The sequence below is a fragment of the Rhinolophus sinicus genome, linkage group LG09 (genome assembly GCF_036562045.2).
Source record: "Rhinolophus sinicus isolate RSC01 linkage group LG09, ASM3656204v1, whole genome shotgun sequence".
Classification (NCBI taxonomy): Eukaryota; Metazoa; Chordata; class Mammalia; order Chiroptera; family Rhinolophidae; genus Rhinolophus; species Rhinolophus sinicus.
In genome coordinates this window covers 45,574,143-45,593,089 of record NC_133758.1, presented here as the reverse complement: position 1 = coordinate 45,593,089, position 18,947 = coordinate 45,574,143, and the positions used below count along the sequence as shown (strand labels likewise).

General features: G+C 35.8%; 1 pseudogene; it reads right to left on the bottom strand.

The window, feature by feature from the left end:
• Positions 1-11,869: 11,869 nt before the first annotated feature.
• On the bottom strand, positions 11,870-12,153 carry LOC109460381 (V-type proton ATPase subunit G 1; annotated as a pseudogene).
• Between the last annotated feature and the right edge of the window lie 6,794 nt (positions 12,154-18,947).

The window sequence follows — 18,947 nt, the reverse complement described above, 5'->3', positions numbered from 1 at the left end:
TTATTTTATGGAATGACCCTCACTTTGGCATTGTCTCATGTTTCCTCATAGTTGGATAAAGGCTGTGCATTTTTTGACAGCTATATCACAAAAGTTACATTATGCCCTTCTCAGTGCATATTAGGAGGCAGATAATTTCAATGTTGACTTTTCTCTTTACTGGTAATGTTAACTTTATTTATTAAAATGGTGTCTAACCCATTATGATTCCAGCTTGAATCAAATATTACTATCATATTTATCAACTGGTGATTTCTAACACTGTCATTTCTTTTATATTTATTTGTTGTCATTCTACTATTCAGAAGAGCTTCTTCTTCCCTATTTGTTTGTTTGCTTATTTATTTATATCTCTGCAGATTTATGGAGTCCTTTTCTTCAGTAGGTTATATAACCAATTACTATTATTATTTATTTTGGTGCTCAGATTGTCTCGTATTTGGTTAGTGAAAGCTCCTCAAACTGATCCCCTTATCCTTTTGACTTGACTCCATTATTCTTTGAGGACTTCCTTATTATCTGGTATGATAAAATGTTCCAGGCTTATATTGATTTTCCCTGCACCAGCCCTGGAACCAATCATTTCTCCAAAAAGCCCTAGTTATTTTCAGTAGACAATGGTATTTAGAAACTAAGATATGGGTCCTGCATGTGCTTGTTACTACTGGAGTGTCATTATTTTTAGGTCCTTTCAGTGGACAAAGGTAGAATGAACAGATACACACACATATACACACACACAAAACATACATTGAAAACCAAGAATTCATATTGATACATTTCAGTCCAACACCACAGGATTTATTTCAATCTTCCCACTTTTCACAATCGTATTCTTTTCTGACAGTGAGAAACCTGTTTCCCATTACTCTCAAAATAATTATTACTTGTTCAATCTTAGAATATACCAAACATGGTTGTGCAAAAACCAAGTCTACTATTATAATTTAATATTCATTTATTTTTTTTCTTTAGTCTGAGGGCATAAGGTCAAAATATTATGTTCAAAATTTACTTGAGTTAGTTTCTTCTTCCACCCTCTTTAATGTGACTGTTATTCTTTTGAAATACATTTAGGTTTATTTTTTAAAATTATATTCCACTTTATAGTTTCCCTATATTCTTTTGATTTTATGATTCTTTTTTAGTATTTAAAATATTAGTGTGTTTCCAAAATCAATACTAATTGGAAGGTTTACCTAGAGAAGTGTCAGCCTGCAGATTACTCTCACCATGTGAGTAACCAAGATCATTGGTTTCTAGTGTTTCCTTCCTGTGATTCTTTTTTGCAAAAAATAAGCAGCTATCTGTATATTTCTTTATTATACAATAGGTAGTATACTATAAATCTGCAATTCTCAAACTTTTAAGTCTCAGGGCCTCTTCAGACTATTAAAAATTATTGAAGAGATTTTGGTTATGTGGGCTATATCTATTATATGTTCTGCATTAGAAATTGAGAAATTGTAAAAATATTTATTTGCTCAGTTAAAATTAATAATAATAAGCTCCTGAAATGTCAACATAACATATTTTTATAAAAAATAACTTCATTTTCTCAAACAAAAAACAAAAGAGAGAGAGAGAAAAAGAAGGATGACATTATTTTACATTTAAAAAAATCTCTTTGGGGCAGTCGGATGGCTCAGTTGGTTAGCACGTGAGCTCTGAACAACAGGGTTGCCAGTTCAATTCCCGTAAGGGATGGTGGGCTGTGCCCCCTGCAACTAAAGATTGAAAAAAACAAAAATCTCTTTAATGTCTAGTTTAATAGAATACAACTGAATTCTCTATCTGCTTTGTCAAGTATATTATTTTGCAGTATATTATTTTGGTAGAAGTATATAAAGAAAAGGTGACCTCTAACAAATATGTAGTTGGAAAAGGGAAGAGTATTTTAACAGTCTTTTCAGGGCCGGCCCAGTGACTCAGGCAGTTGGAGCTCCGTGCTCCTAATGCCGAAGGCTGCCGGTTGGATTCTCACATGGGTCAGTTGATTGGAGCGCGTGCTCTCAACCACAAGGTTGCTGGTTCAACTCCTTGACTCCCGCAAGGGATGGTGGGCTGTGCCTCCTGCAATAACAATGGCAACTGGACCTGAAGCTGAGCTGCACCCTCCACAACTAAGATTGAAAGGACAACAACTTGACTTGGAAAACTCCTGGAAGTGCACACTGTTCCCCAATAAAGTCCTGTTCCCCTCCTTCAATAAAATCTTTTAAAAACAAACAAAACAAAAAACCCAGTCTTTTCAAATAATTGTTATTTGATACTACCCTAAAACACAATAACACTAGTTTCTTAAATATCAGTTGCAGTGTGGAATCTGAAACCATATCAATGAACTTTTATAAATTTTGTTACATTAAAATCCATGATCTGTTTTATACTTTGTATCTTTTAACCATGCATGATTTGTTAATATCATGCTTTGATCGTTCAGAAAATAATGGCTCACTGAAGTTGGTAGATATTTCAAATGTTGACACATTTCATCGTACAGTATCAAAAATTACTTGATTTGATATAATCTCTGACCTCATCAAAGAAACTTTAAGTATCAAGAAGCTGAAAAACCCATGGTAGTGGATAGGACTTTTCCAAAATTCTAACTTTGACTTGAAAGTTTGAATTTTACTGTTAGCAACATATATTATCAGTTGTTTTTCTTGAATCAATAGGCTCAATTCACTCATATTTAAGATAAAAACTGTCATATACCTATATCTGAGTAACAATAGTTTGTCTATTAGTTGTTCCTTCAAGTAAAAATGTCCCATGAGAAAGTGGTTATTTCAGCTTGTAACTCAAATAATAGCAGAAATACTTTTTCTTTATATAACCATCATATTTGCGTGTATCAGGCTTGCTTCCTGGGGCGGTTGGATGGCTCAGTTGGTTAGAGCATGAGTTCTGAATGACAGGGTTGCTGGTTCGATTCCCACATGGGCCAGTGAGCTGTGCCCTTTACAACTAGATTGAAGACAACGAGCCGCCACTGAGCTTCCAGAGGGATGGCCAGATGGCTCAGTTGGTTAGAGCATGAGCTCTCAACAACAACATTGCCAATTCCATTCCCACATGGGATAGCAGGCTGCGTCCCCTGCAACTAAGATTGAAAACAGAGACTGGATTTGGAGCTGAGCTGCACCCTCCACAACTAGGTTGAAGGACAACAACTTGGAGCTGATGGGCCCTGGAGAGACACACTGTTTCCCAATATTCCCCAATAAAATAAAAAATTTAAAAAAGAAGTGCTTCATGTATACTTCCCATTTAGTCATACAGATTATTAAAAAGCTGTTCTCAGGGTCAAGTTTTGATAAAATTACTAATTTTTACTGCTTTATCAAGGAAATTCTTAAGTGAAAAATTTTTTTGTTTCCCATGTGACAGTGAAGAGTATTTGCCATATCCTTAATTTGCAACAGCCCTGTAGTTTTTATCCCCATTGCTTTTGCACGATTAGTGCAATGAAAAAAGGCAAATAATGGTTTCGTGTTATTAGGAAAATAGTTTTGACATCATCGACCACCTGAAAGGGTCTCAGGGACCCCCCAGGTGTGTGTGTACCACATTTTGAGAACTGCTGCCATAGATACTTTTTTTATGTTTCTTTTTTCATTTAAGAATATATTCTGGGAATCACTCCATATCAGTTTATAGAGATCATTATTTTTAAAAATAATTTTATAGTACTCTATTATATAGATGTACCATACTTCAATTACTTGTTATATTTGGGTATTTAGATTGCAATTACAAACAATGTTACAATGAACAATCTTGTGCATATGTATTTTCATATTTATTGAAGGTGTATCCCAGGGACAACTTCCTAGAAGTGAAATTGCTATGTCAATAATAAACACGTGTGGTTTTGTTAGATATTGCCAAATTCCACTTCACAATGGTTGTACCAATTTGCATTTCCACCAGCAATGAATGGGAGTTCCTGTTTCTCCACAGCCTTAGCAACAAAGCGTAATACAGAAGACAGACATGTAAATTAATCATATATTAGACCCATAGGTTATCTGCAAAACTGACACCAGCTTTTTCTGAGAACTTTGTTTTCCAACATCAGTCTATAGATTGATTGAATTAGTGAACCCTAGTCAAAACTGGGCCAGATTCTCTACCCTGCTAACTCTGAAATTAGAACTGAAGTCCCAGTCTGTCTCTTAGGAAATAATGTAAAGTTGGAGCCAGTGCAATCATATTTGGTCATATACTGGTTTGTAGAGGCAGAGATGAGAGTAACCTCAATTACTGATGGCTTCTCTATTTCCTCTTTTAGATCCTGCAAGGCTTGGCTGAATTTCCAGCCTTTGGATTATAGTACAGACTTGTTACATGTTGTTATTTGCTGATACTATTATTATTAATAATTAGCTACTTATAATAAAAAGAATAGTAGTTAAGAAAAATAGTTACAATAAAATGAGATTATGCTATAAGCTTGAGTTGCTCTAACAAACATTCAAATCAACATGAAAGAATTTTCTCTTTTGTCACAGTCTGAACATAAGCACTGTAGGCCTGATACGGTAGGTATGAGGTGTTGGGGATGCAGACTCTTCTATTTTGTTCCTCCCCCATGGCTGCTGTCTTGTAATCTAAGGTGGCTGCTTTAGCTCTTGCTACCTATCAAGTCTCGGCCACTGGGAAGAAATGCCCAAGGAGAGACATGCCTATTTCTTTTAATAGCTCAAGACTATATCGTATGTATGATTTTTTTCTCACACCCTACTAACTAGAATCAAGGCACGTGGTCAAACCCAGGTACAAAGGAGTCTGAGAAATATAGCCTTGGTTGAATGACCATGTGTTGATCTAAAATTCAGGTAATTCTATTGTTGGAGGAAGAGGGGAGGGTGCATACAGAGAAGCAACTAGCAGTCTCAGCTACAGTCCACCCCAGATCACCCAAATATCCATGTTCACTCTTCCTCCTACACATAAAACACATTTTCCCCCTGTTCAGATGAAACAACACAAAGTTCCATTTGGCCCTTCCATTCAGTTCAAAATCTAGGACCTCTGAGTGATATGCATTCCCCTCGTCAGGACTACGTACGATATTTTCATGCAAGCATCTTCTGAAACACAAGTTATCTATCCTCCCCACGTCCACCGACCAAACAGATAGTGGTGAATTAAGAAGAAGATCATAAAAATCCTCTTTCAGAAAAAGAAAGGGAGGGAAACAGCAATCATTAGATTGCTGCAATGATGTAATAATGCCCACTGAGATGAAAGTCTCCCTGCCCCGGCAATAAAGTGTATTTCTCTGTTAGACCCTGACTCTGCCAAGGAATCTCCTTGTTCATCATCCTCTGTGGCATTTGGCTTTGCCTCTGGAAGGTTCTTCCATCAATTATCCTCCATAGCCACACCTGAAGTGTTATTGAAGAGTATGCTTTCAGTTGTGGGTACCCTGAGGATTGCTTTAGAGGTTGAAGAATTGCAGGTTCTTGAAGGTCTATCTTGTGGATGCTTTTTTTCTTTTTTTCTTTTTTCTTTTTAAAGATTTTATTGGGGAAGGGGAACAGGACTTTATTGGGGAACAGTGTATACTTCCAGGACTTTTTTCCAAGTCAAGTTGTTGTCGTTTCAGTCTTAGTTGTGGAGGGCGCAGCTCAGCTCCAGGTCCAGTTGCTGTTGCTAGTTGCAGGGGGCACAGCCCACCATCCCTTGTGGGAGTCGAGGAACGGAACTGGCAACCTTGTGGTTGAGAGCCCACTGGCCCATGTGGGGATCGAACCAGCAGCCTTCAGAGTTAGGAGCATGGAGCTCTAACCGCCTGAGCCACCAGGCTGGCCCCTTTTTTTTTAATTAAAATTTATTGGGGTGACAATGGTTAGTAAAATTACATAGGTTTCAAGTGTACAATTCTGTAATACATTATCTATATGTTGAACTGTGTGTTCACCACTCAGAGTCAGTTCTTCCATCACCACATATTTGATCTGCTTTACCCTTACCTTGTCTTGTGGATTCTTAATACATTTCTGGTATATGTCCTTTCATTCAGTTCCTTGGTGAAGTAATCATACCATACCTCTTGCCTGAAAAATGTTCTTAAGCCTGAAGAGTCTCCTCTTTTACTCACTGACTGGTATATGGCACAAACTCACATGTGAAATATTAAGATGGATACCCTTGGGGGATGTGAAAAAATAGCTTCAGTTGGAAAGCAACCAAACTTTAATCTGGCTGGCTCCCATTGTCTGGTAAAGGGCAGATGAGAAAGGCTTTACAAAATCTCCTTGGTGGAAATGTATTTCATCCCACTTTGCTTTCAACTTAGCTAACGTTTGCCTGGATTCATCTCTCTCATAAAACGTAAAAGCATAAAGAATAGTCAACACACATAAACATTCTGATTTTTCTCAAACACTTCTACTAGAACTGTGGGCCTGACTGGCATGAGCAGTACTTTCCAAGACAGTGAAGGAGATAATTTGCCTGAAATTAATATAGTTACAGCAGCTTTCTTTTCGTCAGTGATAGCATAGTATAAAGGTCGGACAACTACATTTACGAATTTACCACCGCGTAAAGTTCACGAATATAATTGTCCAACCTACGTATATCTTTCTTTATTCCTTTATTTTTCTTTGTGTCTTTAAATTGGTCTTCTTGTAGACAACATAGGGTTGGGTCTTATTATTTTACCCACCCTAATTGTCTCTGTCTTTCAATTGGTGTATTTAGACCATTCACATTTAAAGTGGTTATTGATATGGCTGGATTAACAGTTACTGTATTTATAACTGCTTTTTATGAATTAGCTTGTTCTTTATTTCTTTTTTTTCTTGTCATCTATTCTTTTTCTGCCTTTTCTGGTTTTAATTGAGCATTTTGTACGATTCAATTTTCTTTCCTTTCGTAGTACTGTGGTACCTTGGTTTTCGATGTAATCCATTCCAGAATATCTTTCGAGTTCTGAAACCGATGAAAATAGCCGACAGCTAGGCCTCAGGATCTTGCACTCAGTGGAAGCCATGTGACATGTGCAACTCCGAGGCGTGTTCACAAACTGTAGCATTTACTTCCGAGTTTAAGGCATTCATAAACTGAAATGTTCATCAACTGAGACATTTGAAAACCGAGGTACTACTGTATATTAATTATACTTTCTATTTTTTTTAGTCATTGCCCTAGAGTTTACAATATACGTATGCAACTAATCTAAGAGCACTTTCAAATAACATTATACAGTAGTACCTCGGTTTTTGAATGTCTCCAGTGACAAACATTTCGGTTTACAAAAACTGTAAACCCAGAAGTAAATGCTTCAGTTTTCAAACACACCTTGGAAGTCGAACATGTCATGCGGCTTCTGCTGAGTGCAAGATCCTGAGGTTAGCGGTCGGTTGTTTTAGAAGATTTCAGAACTCGAATGGTCTTCTAGAATACATTACGTTAAAAAACCAAGGTACCACTGTACCACTTTATAGGTAGTGCAGGTGCCATGTAACAATATTTCTAATTGCCCCTGCCCATCCCTTATAACGCTGCTGTCATACACTTCACTTATCCATAAGCTATAATCATCCACTATATTGTTGTTGTTATTTTGAAATAATTGTTATCTGTTAGATCAGTTAAGAATAAGAAAAATAAAATATTTTATTTTACCTTCATTTCTCAATGCTTTAAATTCTCTTTATGTAGATCTCAATTTCTGACCTATATTATTTTCCTTCTCTCTGATGAACTTCTTTTAATATTTCTTCAAGACAGGTCTACTAAAGAAAAATTTCCTCACTTTTTCTTGTCTGAGAAAGTTTTTATTTTTCCTTCACTTTTGAAGGATAATTTTGCTGGATATAGAATTCTAGGTTGCTGGTGTTTTCTTCGAATGCTTTAAATAGTTTACTCCATTCTTTTCTTGCTTGCATGGTTTTTGAAGAAAAGGTCAATGCAATTTGTATTTTTGTTACTCTATATATAAGGTGGCTTTTTCCCCCATCTCTGGCTTCTTTCAAGATTTTCTCCTCATCTCTGATCTTTGCAGTTTGAATATGATTTGCATATATACAAACACACACACAAATATATATATATATATATATATATCTCCTCTGTGGCATTCTCTGAACTTCCTAGATCTGTGGTTTGGTATCTCATTAATTTTGGGAAATTCTCAGCCATTATTATTTCAAATATTTCTTCTGTTTCTTTCTTTCTTTTTTTCTCCTTTTCTCCCTTTAATCACTCATGTTACACCTTTTGTAATTGTCCCACAGTGCTTGGATATTCTGTTCCATCTTTTTCCTTTCATTCTTTTCTTCTCTTTGTTTTTCAGTTTGGAAAGTTTCTATTTACATATCTTCAAGCTCAATGATTCTTTTTTTTTTTTTGTCATATCTAGTCTACTGATGAACCCATCAAAGGCATTCTTTATTTCTGCCACAGTGGTATTGATTTCTAGCATTTCTTTTTTATTCATTTTTAGCATTTCCATCTCTCTATCTGTGTTCTTGCATGTTGTCCTACCTGTTCTTGCATGTTGTCCACTTTCTACATTAGGTCTTTTAGCATGTTTTTCATAGTTATTTTAAGTTCCTTGTCTGATAACTCCAAAATCTCTGCCAAATCTAGTAACACCATTTAACAAAGTAAAAGTAAAAAGAAACAGTTGAAATTAATTTTAATAATTAATATTATTTTATTAATTAATTTATTATTTTAATAATTAATATTATTTTAATAATTAATATTATTTAATATTTTACTCAACCTAATATATCCAAAATATTATCATTCAACATTTAATCAATATAAAAATTATTAGATATTTGAAATTTTTTGCACTAGGTCTTTGAATCCCAGTGTGTATTTTTAAATTATAGTATATCTCAATTAAGACTAGTCACATTTCAAGTGCTCTGTGGCCACATGTGGCTAGTGGTTACCATGTTGGAGAGCTCAGGTATAAGAAATCCCTTTCTCTGATTCTTGAAAACTGAAAACAAAAACATTGTTATGAAAACTTTTTAAAAATTGTGGTAACCTGAAACTAATTAAAAAATAAATAAATAAATAAATAAATAAATAAATAAAATAAAAATTGTGGTAAAAAACATAAAACCAAAAAAAATGTATCATCTCAATCATTTTAAGTGTAACTGTCAGCAGTATTAAGTATATTGTGCAAGCAATTTTCAGATCTTTTTTCATCTTGCAAAACTGAAACTCTTTATCCATTAAATAACAACTCCGTATTTCCTTCTCCTTATAGCCCCACTAACCATCATTCTACTTCCTATTTCTATGAATATGATTATTTTTAGACCTCATATAAGTGGAATATTACAGTATTTGTCTCAGAAATGGGATTGCTGGACCATATGGTAATTCTATTTTTATTAATTTTTTTTGAGGAACCACTATAATGTTTCTCATAACAGCTGCATTCCCACTAACAGTGCACAAAAGTTCCAATTTCTCCACATCCTAGCCAATATTTTTATTTTTGTTTTGTTTTAATAGTAGCCATCCTACTATCAATATGTAGGACATATGAGGTAATATCTCATTGTGACTTTGATTTGCATTTTTCTAATTATTAGTGATGTTGAGCAGCTTTTCATATACCTGTTGGCCATTTGTATGCCATCTTTAAGAAATGTCTATACAAGTCAGTTTTCCATTTTCTAATCAAGTTATTTCTTTGTTGTTGAGTTGGAGACTAATTTTTATAAACACCAAATACAATCAGATACACACATATCCCGTTGGGAATTACAACTTATACATGGTTTACTAGTTTTATGTACTATATTTAGCAACACATAAAATCAACATAAAAAAGACCACTTCATAAGAAAGGATACAAAAACCAACAAACAAAAAACATAATAAAAAGCACTCTCTAACCTAATACAAACATGGCCTTCTACATTTGATATATGATTTGCAGTTCTGGTTGCTAAAGGTCAATGAAGAGATAACTGAGATCAATAAGGTCCAGAGAACTGTGGAACGGGGAACCAATTAAAGCAGAAGTTATAGTTTGGTCACCATTTTCATTGATATTTCCTTTAAGTCTGTAAGATATCTGGAATGCATTTTGTTATATAATCCAACTTTGTTTTTCCCAAATGGTTATTCAGTTCTCAACATTGTTGACTGAATAATTTATTCTCTCACTCATCCTAATTTGAAAAGTTGCTTTTATTTATATGAATTTATCTTACATGAATTTGAGGCTGTTTCTGGTTTTCCTAGTCTATTCCATTTTTTAATTTATTCTTTTTTTTATTATTAGTTTCATGTGTACAAAACAACAGTGATTAGACATTTATATACCTCACAAAGTGATAACCCAAATAAGTCTATTACCCATCTGACACTGTAGAGTTACTACAGTATTATTGATTATATTCCCTATGTTGTGCTGTTTTATTTATTCTTGTACCAGTATCACAGTATTTCAACTACTCTTGTTTATAATATCTAGAGAAAGAGTCTCTTAATTGATCCCCACTACTTATTCTTCCTTCTCCTTTTTAATAATAATCCCTTCACCCTAAATTTTAGCTGAACTTGTATATATGGCTGATAGCTGGGAATTATAGATCACAACCTGCCCTGCCGATTGGTGTTGTCATGAAGCTCATGGTGAACGAAGATGAAGTGTGCAAGTTCCAAGTCATCCCCTTAAAGACAAATCTACTTGGCCTGGATACCCCTGTGGGCTAGAATGAGGTTGTGGAGCTTAGCCAGCATCTACCATGTGGAAAGGACACCAACCTAGATAATAGCAGCAAAAGATAAAGAAATCTGGATTCCTGAATAACTTTGTGGAATACAGCTTCACTGTAACACTGGACCGTTCACCTCTAGACAGTTTGGGGAGATTTTTTTCTGCATGACAAAGATTCTTTACTATTAAATGATTATCAGTGCACCAAGTAATAACATGCAACAAGGTCTTGAATTCTATCATCTAGTACTTTTGATTAAGAGATACTAAAATCAGCCCCAACAATTATACTAGTATTCATTGTTCTAACCCTTAGCCAGAAAGGACCATTTTAAGGTTGGCTGCTGTTTTACATAGGTTACAAATAACTATTTACTACTTTTTCATAGATAAAGCCCATGACCTTTAAGAAAACTTTAGGGGAAAAAACCCCAAAAAACATTTAATCTCTTTCTTTCTTAAAAAAAAAATTATTTTTTTACTTCATCTAAGAAAAAATATAGATACCGTAGATAGATAGATAGATAGAGGTATAGATATATTTCACTCTATAACTTTATATCTATATCATCTATCTATATCTACATTCTCTCTCTCTCTCTCTCTCTCTCTCTCTCTCTCTATATATATATATATATATATATATATATATGTATACTTTTTTTGGCAACTTCTGTATATATGTGTGTATATATATATACATATATACAGAAGTTGCCAAAAAAGTATACACATTATAAAAAGGAAAAAACTATATGAAAATTACACTGATGGTAACCACTTTGAGCACCTCTTGTAATTGCAGAGGTCAAACGTGAATTGTATTCGTCTTTTGTTATTGGTATATATTGAGTATTATAATTTTAATACAGTTTTTTCTTTTCTTAAAACGTGTATACATTTTTCTGGCACCTTGAGTTAAAAGGTATAGTAAAACAGATAACATTGATCCTTAAATTTCTAAGAAATAGGAGGTAAAAAGATGAAATTGTTGGATAAGCTCTAAGTTTGTACAAAGAAGCTAGATTTGCTATTCTCCCAAAAGTGAAAGGACCTACTATGTAATATTCAGAAATAACTTAATGCCTTTCACAAGACTATAACTTTGCAAAAAGCTTCATCTTCCATGGAGGCATCTAAAACGCCAATTTATGGGAGAGGCACTGCCTTCTTCTTCTCCCATCCATTTATGCGGTAGTTTTCACGGATTTGTGGCTGGGTGTCACAGACAAAGGCAAGAGGTTATCCAGGACTTCATTCCTGTTCTGCTAGAAATAGGTCTTGAGAATGGTCATCTTCTTTTGGGTATCCTTCTTTACTTCAGTGCTTCAACTGCTGTGGGATCCCAGAGCAGTTGCTGGCTTGGATACCTTCTCCACAGCCTGCTTCTTGGCCTGCAACAGCTGCTGGATACCCTGTGATTGACTGGCCATGAAAGTGATCACAGTTTGCAGAGATTTAAACTTCTATCTTATTTGAGCCCCATATTTTGCATCTTTTTGCCTATAACCCAATTAACAAAGCTGTTAACTTTTTTCCTATTCAAAATGTAATATCTGTCAATTGTAGAAAATTCAGAAAACAGTGAGCAGAAAGAAAAAATATACCATATTTCTTCATAATTACACCATCAAGAGATGAATATTTGGGGGGTATATATTTCTGTTTTCTGTGGTGATTTCTATAGTATAGACAGATAAATAGAAAGATAGATTTATAGCCACATAGTTATATAGAAATGGATATATCTATATGTAACAAAAATAGGATTACATTCTACCTGTTAAGTTGTGATATCCTTTCTTTACCTAACTGTGTATGATTTTTTCCATGTTGTAGAATATTCCTCTGGATGTATTCTAATTTATGTAACAAACCACCCATTGTTGGACATCTAGATTGCTACAAATTTTAAACCATCATAAATAATATTGAAATAAATACCTTTGTAAAAATATGTTTGTGTTCACGCATGATGACTTACTTCAGATAAATTCCAACAAGTGAGATTTCTGGATTAAAAAACATGCAAAATTCTGCTTTTTCACATGCATTGTCAAATTACCCTTTAGAAAGGATATAGAAGTGTAGTATAGAAGAGTATCACTTTGTCCTTAGTCTTATGACATTAGGTATTGTGGGTTTTTTGTTCTTTTTTAATAGCTTTTTCAAAGTTTTTTTCTCTCTCCATATATGGTGTCTTTCTTCCAAGTTACTTTCTTTCTTTTTTTTTTTTTTAATTTTTATTGGGGAATATTGGGGAACAATGTAGTTCTTCAAGGCCCATCAGCTCCAAGTTGTTGTCCTTCAATCTGGTTGTGGAGGGCACAGCTCTGCTCCAAGTCCAGTCACCGTTTTCAATCTTTAGTTTCAGAGGGCGCAGCCCACCATCCCTTGCAGGAATTGAACCAGCAACCTTGTTGTTGAGAGCTCGTGCTCTAACCAACTGAGCCACCCAGCCGCCCCTGTGGGTTTTTATTTAACAAAAACTCTTGCCAATTCCTCATTTTCTTTGTTTTCAAAGATGTTTTAAGGGAAGTTGGGGTGTTTTAAAGGGAAGACTTCAATGGAGTGTGTTGGTAAAATGAAACTGGGCTTTAAATGGTAGGAGGTCCTGAGGCCTAAAGAGGACATGGAGATGGGTCATCTCTTTAATTTCATTGGTAGATCCAAGAGGCCACTATTAGAAGCAGTGTCACAAAGAAGTACCAGATAAGACACAGGGTAAACAGGATCACTAATCTAATTGGGGTTAGACTTAGAGATGCAGCCTGGTTACAAAACCAGGAAACGGAAGGGAGGTAGTGAATGAGAAGGTTTGAAGCATGTGCATTATGCTAGAGTGGCATGGAACATGCTAAAACAGGCTAGAGTAATTCCTGAATTAGTAATGTGGTTGACAGCATGGATTCTAGACTCAGACGGTTTAGGCACACAATTAAGTGTTAGTGATTATTGTTATGATTCGTACAGCTGACTACAGCATTATATATTCATGTCTACTGAGGGTATGAGAGTACAGGAACATTTAAGAGAGACTAATTGTTATTTAACAGTTTATATAATTATGACTAGTTCAGTGCAGCATGGAACAAAAATAGGAGGCATAACCCTTGGAAAGGAGAACACAAAATTATCACTTTATATAAATGATACATATCATTGTGCATCTAGAAAACCTAAGAGAATTAATAAGTGCTCACTAATGTGCAAACTTGGGCAAGTTAATTTCACTAAACTTCAGTTTTTTTCATCTATAAATTAGGACAATAATGATAATTAACTGATAGAGTTACTGTGAGGATTCAATGGGAAAATACATGTAAATACACAGCACAGTGCCTGCCATTTGGCATGGGCCAATACTACCATAATTTTATTATTTATTAGTGCTATTTTTATTGCGGAAGCTATAGGATAAATTATTTTAAATCGTTAACTTTCCTGTTATCTATGAACAGCTATTGTCATCTATAAACAGCTAAGATATGATGGAGAAAAAAAGTATCATTTATAGTAGGAAAAATAACCTCATAAAATTCTTAAAAATAATCTTGGTAAAATTTTTAAAAATCATCTGGTAAAAAGATCTAGACTTTATAAAGAAAACTCCAAAATGTACTCAGAGAATAATAATAACTTGAATAAGCAAATGAAACTACCATCTTCCTGAAAGGAAAGTCTCAGTATTATAAAAGATGTTGGATTTAACAAAATTCCAATCAAATCTCAATTCAATTTGGGAGGAAGAAGTTTACCTGATGATTCTAAACTAATCCCTTTGTAAGAATAAGTAGTAAACAAGATAACCTTTGGTCAGTAATTAGCAAACTTTATTGCATAAAAGCCAAGTCAAGAAGAATAAAAATGTTCACTTGTCACATTTTTCTCTTTCAGCATGAAAATAGTTTCATTGTTTCCATGAAAAAAAAATTGTCTTAGTTTTTCTGCTCATTAAAGAATACCATGAGAAAATTAACATTCCTTTTTAGTTACAACACTATTAATACCTGTGTGTACTGAAGAATAAGGAATCTTTTATCCCCTACATTTCTGAATTCGCCAAGGAATATTCAATACAGTATCTTTTTCATACTTGAAAAAAACCTGTGAGGTGGCTTTTACTTATTATCAGCTCTACTTCATAGACAGGAAAAACAGACATACGCAGGGAAGGTTGATGAGGTCAAAAATGTTGAGTCAGTGGCAAAGGCCAGAAGTAGCAGATGCCACTCAATATAACACTCCCTGAGAAACTAGTGAGCCAGACCTTGTGTCTGATGACAAGATACAAAGGCAATAGGACAAGGCCACGCCTCTCTCTTACCTGGGTCTTTCCAGACTTGGTGCCCCTGCTTCTGCCTCAAGGGTGCAGCAATCTGAGCACCTAGCTCCCTCTGTGAAGGCTAGTCTCTTCCACCAGGCCCTGGACTTTCCCAGCTGAGGCAAATTATTGTTCTCCTAGAGACTTCTTTCCCGTCTTGTAACAGATAAAATGTTTTTGAAAGATTTCTGGCTACGTTCATTATGTTTAAGCTGGTTTGTTTCCTGAGCCCTTCCACCCTGGGGCAAGGGCAGAAGTAACCTCTGGAAGAAAAAGGATATAATGAAGGGGAATGTTCTTTCGCATAGAAAGAGGAAGAACAAAGCCTGCCCTTCTTCCTAAAGTCTTTGTGGAAGAAGATGGGCTGGAGGTTAGGGCGTGGATGGTTAGACAACGAGTTCTGATTTTCTTTTTTTGGGCTGAGCGGAGGTCACTCACTGTGGTTGGGGCAGAGGAGAATGGAATATGGTTTCCCAACTGCTCTTGGTTCCCAAAAAGTATCACTAGACCCAGAAACTCCTGCAGGCGGGTCTCATGATTGGGGAAAACACAGGGGTGGTTGACTTGAGAGCCAAGGGGTTTGTCGTGTCCCAAGGGGTGAGAGGACCTAACAGCAGAGGCTTGGGGGGACCCACAGGGCAAAGGGCTAGGTGGGGGTGTGTGACATAACCTTAGAGAGTGTAACGGTAGGAGAGTGAGTCCATGGCACTGACACAGCCATAAATTACTCCAGAAACAAACTTCACCAAGCAGACATGAGCATTGCCTCTGAGGCCAGAGGAGGCCTGGACATTGCACCATCCAAGTATGTTTTACCTCACAGGCATCAAGAGGATATATGTCTCCCCCATTCTTCCAGATCAAGGAAGAGGACCAGATGAAATTTAAGGGAGGATTTTACCTAAAGACATTTATTCAACCCGATAAAGGTTTTAACCAGCTGTAATGGGAAGTTGAACTATGAATGGACCAAATGTTCACACTGAAACAAACCTATGTAAATGGAAAGAAATAGAAGTACTGTAAAGGAACTAAATGGGACTTTCCTGCTGATACCTGAGAAGTGAAGAAGGGCGGGTGTGGCAGAGGGAGGTGTGCTTGCATATGAGCAATCGTAGAGAAAATGAACTCCAAATTCTTTTGCACATCCGAGTTTAATTTTACAAACTTGCTGCATCCTATTTCCTCTGTGTTGTAGAAACTGAAAGGCCGCGTTTAAAATTAAGTGGGTCATTGGGAACTGGGGGCACACACAGCCCTTTGGATTTCAGGATCCTTGTCATTGTCTTTAGAGAAATTAATTGGAAAAAAAAAAAGCAGCTACCACAGTTTCCTTCCTTCCTTCCTTCCTTCTTTCCTTCCTTCCTTCCTTCCTTCTTTCTTTCCTTCCTTCTTTCCTTTCAGCATGGGCTGATTAGTCACTAACCCATAGAGATGTCTTATTAAAGGGGAAAGAATAGGAGATTTTAGGTGAGATGGCCCTTCCTTCCTTCCTTCCTTTTTTAAGGAGGGCACAGCTCATAGTGGCCCATGTGGGGATGGAACTGGCAACCTTGGTATTAATCAGCACCATGCTCCAACCAGCCATCCTATAGGTTTCTTTTGTATATGTGTAATTTAATACAAATCGGGAGAAAACAGTGTTAAAAGGGAGGGAAAAAGCTATTCCCATATGATTGTCCATAGCTTTTCTAACCAATCTATAAAAATGTTTGTTGTCCTCTATCAATACTTAACCAAATTAAATGAACTCTTTTGAGATTGTGCTCTTTTGTATTCTAGGTAAGAATCCTGTGTGTGTGTGTGTGTGTGTGTGTGTGTGTGTGTGTGTGTGTGTGTTTAAGTAATAATCTAGAATTTATCTTTTCAATGTGATTTGAAAAGTTAATCTTGTGATATAGGGGAACAAGATAGCAGTATCTCCATTTTACAAGTGAGGAATATGATTATTCATATTGTAATATGATTGTTCATGGTTGTAGAGCTATCAAGTAGATGAGAAAAATAATGAGCAAACCCAGGTCTTCTGAGTGCTAGTCCAGTGTTTATTTCACAGCACTGGTGGTTTTTTGAGGGAGTTATTTCTGGAATCTTCTTCCCTCAAAAATATAAGACAGACTAGAATCACTACTCTGATTCAAGTGGGAGTGAAGTGGGATCCAGAGTGCCGGCCACTCCCTCCTGCTCCCTGAAGCACCCCAGGGCTCCACCAAAAACAATCTGAAAACCACTGCCCTATGCACACTACTCCCAAACCACTTCAACCTCCCCCATTTCCAGCGATAATTACTTGGTGTTGAAAACAGAGAGCCTGACATCAACTTGTGGGACAAGTAATTTTGGGCACAGAGTAAATCACAAAAATGACAGTATGGTAGGAGGAAATATGCCAGCTAAATTTAAAGACATGGATGCGGTTTAATTTATCCTCTTAAAATATACTATCATTACTGTCTGGACAAGTGCTCTGGGGCCAATTGATTGTTGAAATATTATGATTTTCCTTGTGCAAACATTTAGCTGCCCAGTCAGAACTAAGAGGCTAATGGGATGATTCTCCTGGTGAAAACATCCCTTACCCATTAAAGCTGTGTGTGCTACATCTAAATGAGAGAGCTGGAGTAGTCAAGCGGGAATTCTACAAAAGGTGACAGCAGCAAGACTGTGAACAGACTACTCTGAGCTGGTTCCCATTCCCTATGGCCACAGGTGCCTCCTTACAAGTGTCCCGAGGATGATCCCAATGAGGACAGGGCCTTTTGTCAGAAACCCTGTCCCAATCCCACCATTTTTAAAGCTGCCTCACAAGACAGGTCTGTCTAGGGTTCTGCACACATTCTGGTGACTCCTCTCCTGGACAAAGCAGTTTACAAAGGATCTCTTTGTAGGATGACTGTCCCACTTTGTGTGTGCCCTGTCTGAAAACATAATTTTAAAACATTTTATTACAGGAATGCGTTCCCTAACTTAAAAAAAAAAAAAAAGAATTATAGAGAAAGGATAATAATGAAAAGCAGTCCCTACTCCAAGAGGGAAAATTCTTTTTAACTATTTTAGTCATTTCTGGTTTTATTCTTATGGTGATTGCCTCATGTTTTTAAATAATATGCTAACATTGCTATTTCTTGATGTAGTATTTTCTGAAATTATCTGTGGACTTCCTACTACGAAAGATGAAAATTTAGCTCATCTCTACCTTTTCCCAGCCTCTTTTCCCAATACAGTTGTGTTCTCATTTTGAGTTCCTCTCTTGGTTACATGTATAATTTTAAATTAGCATCTTCATTTCTTATTATGTCAGTTATTGACATTATCTGTTTTCTCTCCATTTTCTTTCACCTCTCCTCTTGATTTCCACTACAGGCACAACTTATTTTATTGTGCTTCACTTTACCATGCTTTGCAGATAATGTGTTTTTTACAGGGCCCTCCCCCAGTAAAAAGATTATGAGTCACTGAAGGCTCAGACGATGGTAGCATTTTTTAGCAATAAAATTTTTTCATTTAATTAAGTTATATACAGTTTATTTAGACATACTGGTATTATTGCACACTTAATAGACTACAGTATAGTGCAAACATAACTTTTACATGCACTGGGAAACCCAAAATTTTACATGACTCACTTAATTTTGATATTTGCTTTATTGCTGTAATTTGGAATTAAAACCACTATATATTCAAGATATGTCTGCACTTAGTCTGTCACCTGTACTTTCATATTGTCAATGGCCATGACCTTTACATTCTGCTCTGAAACTATAAGTAAATCTTTAGGTTAATTCTAGAGTTGAAAATCAGTTAACTGTGTTTATCATAGTATGACAATGGCAGTTGCTATTGGTTGCCTACCTAGCTAGCATCCATTCCCAACCACACCTACAGACCCTAACTGGACCTTGA